The sequence below is a fragment of the Colobus angolensis genome, unplaced genomic scaffold, assembly GCF_000951035.1.
Source record: "Colobus angolensis palliatus isolate OR3802 unplaced genomic scaffold, Cang.pa_1.0 Scaffold657, whole genome shotgun sequence".
Classification (NCBI taxonomy): Eukaryota; Metazoa; Chordata; class Mammalia; order Primates; family Cercopithecidae; genus Colobus; species Colobus angolensis.
Window position 1 is genome coordinate 81,074 of NW_012120232.1, and position 3,222 is coordinate 84,295.

Consider the following 3,222-nt stretch of genomic DNA (forward strand, 5'->3'; position numbering starts at 1 on the left):
AAATACCTAGGAATCCAACTTACAAGGGATGTAAAGGACCTCTTCAAGGAGAACTACAAACCACTGCTCAGTGAAATCAAAGAGGACCCAATAAAGTATTTTTAAATGTTATTTCCAATTTAGAGGGGGAACACTTAACCTTTCTAGACTCCCTCAGTAATTTGTAAATTACTTTTTATTTTGTTATTATTACTTTTTTCTTTTTCCTTTTTTTTTTTTTGAGAGAAATAGTCTCATACTGTCACTTAGGCTAGAGTGCAGGGTGCAAATATAGCTCACTGCAGCTTCAAACTCGTGGCCTCAAAAAATCCTCCCTCCTCAGCCTCCTGAGTAGCTGGGACCACAGGCACAAGCCAGTGTTCCCAGCCCATTATTATTACTTTTAATGTCTGCTAGTTCTAGGTGTGCACAAAGATTTAAAGGGTACATTTTTTCCGTGGTTTGGCCATAACATGAACACTGGAAATCAAAGAAATAGGTCCCACAGGGAAGGCAGTGTCCATGAGGGTAGAATCTGGGTGTGGGTGTGACCACTTCCCATCCCAACTTGGCTCTTTCTTGTCCTTTGAAGAGTCAGAGTAATAGCAAAAGGCAAGAAGGGGACTTTGGTTTGGTGTCAGAAGGTCTGATTTTAGATCTGGAGTTGACCTCTTAAAGGCTATGTGAGGTTGGCACTGTCTTCAGTCCCTCTCTTGCATCTGCAAAATGAGGAAGGTGAGGCTTGATGAGTTCTGAGTTTCCTTGCAGTCTCTTTCTTGTTAAATTTTTATTTCCATAGTTTTTTTGGGGGGGAGCAGGTGGTATTTGATTACCCGAGCCAGTTCTTCAGTGGTGATTTATGAGATTTTGGTGCACCCATCACCCAAGCAGTATACACTGAACCCAATTTGTAGTATTTTATCTCTCGCCTTCTTCCCACCCTTTCCCCCTGAGTCTCTAAAGTCTGTTGTGTCATTCTTATGCCTTTTCATCCTCATAGCTTAGCTCCCACTTATGAGTAAAATATAGGATGTTTCGTTTTCCATTCCTGAGTTATTTCACTTAGAATAATAGTCTCCAGTTTCATCCAGGTTTCTGTGAATGCCATTAATTCATTCCTTTTTATGGCTGAGTAGTATTCCATTATATATATATATATATCCCCATTTGTTTATACATAGTTTTTATCCACTTATTGATTTATGGGCATTTGGGTTGGTTCCACATTTTTGCAATTGCAAATTGTGCTGCTATAAACATGCCTGTGCAAGTATTTTTTTTTTGTATAATGACTTCTTTTCCTCTGGATAGATACTCAGTAGTGGGATTGCTGGATCAAATGGTAGTTCTATTTTTAGTTCTTTAAGGACTCTCCACACTGTTTTCCATAGTGGTTATACTAGTTTACATTCCCATCAGCAGTGTAGAAATGTTCCCTTTTCACCACATCCATGCCATCTATTTTTTTAAATCTTTTGATTATGGCCATTCCTATGAAAGTAAGGTGGTATTGCATTTTGGTTTTGATTTGTATTTCCTTGATCATCAGTGATGTTGTACACTTTTTCATATGTTTGTTGGCCATTTGTGTATCTTCTTTTGAGAATTGTTTATTCATTTTCTTAGCCTACTTTTTGATGGGATTGCTTGTTCTTTCTTGTTAATTTGTTTGAATTCATTGCAAATTCTGGATATTAGTCCTTTGTCAGATGTATAAATTGTGAAAAATTTCCCCCATTCAGTGGGTTGTTGTTTACTAACTGTTTCTTTTGCTATGCCAACATCCTTTAGTTTAATTAAGTTCCACCTATTTATCTTTGTTTTTATTGCATTTGCTTTTGGGTTGTTGGTCATTAAGTTTTTGTCAAAGCCAATGTCTAGAGTGGTTTTTCTAATATTATTATCTAGAATTTTTAATTTAAGGTCTTAGATTTAAGTCCTTTATCTATCTTGAGTTGATTTTTGTATAAGGTGAGAGATGAGGATCCAGTTTCATTTTTCTATATGTGGTTTGCAAATGATCCCAGCACCATTTGTTGAATAGGGTGTCCTTCTTGCACTTTTTTGTTGTTGTTGTTGCTTTGTCTAAGATCAGTTGGCTATAAGTATTTGGGTTTATTTCTGTTTCATTGGTCTATGTGCCTATTTTTATATCAGTACCATGCAGTTTTGGTGACTCTGGCCTTATAGTATAGTTTGAAATCAGGTAATGTGATGTCTCTGGAAATGTTCTTTTTGCTCAGTCTTGCTTTGGTTTGTGGACTCCTTTTTGGTTCTATATGAATTTTCGGATTGCATTTTCTTTTTTTTATTTTTGAGATGGAGTCTCACTCCGTCACCCAGGATGGAGTGCAGTGGCGCAATCTCGGCTCACTGCAAACTCCGCTCCCCGGGTTCACACCATTCTCCTGCCTCAGTCTCCTGAGTAGCTGGGACAACAGGCGCCTGCCACCATGCCCGGCTAAGGTTTTGTATTTTTAGTAGAGACGGGGTTTCACTGTGTTAGCGAGGATGGTCTCGATCTCCTGACCTTGTGATATGCCCGCCTTGGCCTCCCAAAGTGCTGGGATTACAGGCGTGAGCCACCGCGCCCAGCCTGGATTGCATTTTCTAGTTCTGTGAATAATGATGGTGGTATTTTGATGGGAATTGCATGGGATTTGTATATTGCTTTTGGCAGTATAGTCATGTTTACAATGTTGATTCTACCCATTCACGAGCATGGGATGTGTTTTTATTTTTTTGTGTCATCTATATTTCTTTCAACAGTGTTTTGTAGTTTTCCTTGTAGAAGTCTTTGACCTTCTTGGTTACGTGTATTGCTAAGTGTTTTATTTTTTTTCAGCTATTATGAAAGGGGTTGAGTTGTTTATTTGATTTTCAGCTTGGTTGCTCTTTGTGTATAGCAGAGCTATGGATTTGTGTACGTTAATTTTGTATCCTGAAACTTTGCTGAATTCATTTATCAGTTCTAGAAGCTTTATGGAAGAGTCTTTAGGGTTTTCTAAGTCTACAATTATATCAGCAGCAAACAGCAACAACAACAAAAAAAACAGGTTTCTTTTTTTTAGATGGAGTGTTGCTCTGTCACCAAGGCTGGAGTGCAATGGCACAATCTTGACTCACTGCAACCTCTGCCTCCTGGGTTCAAGCAATTCTCCTGCCTCAGCCTCCTGAGTAGCTGGGACTACAGGCACCCACTGCCACACATGGCTAATTTTTTGTATTTTTAGTAGAGACTGT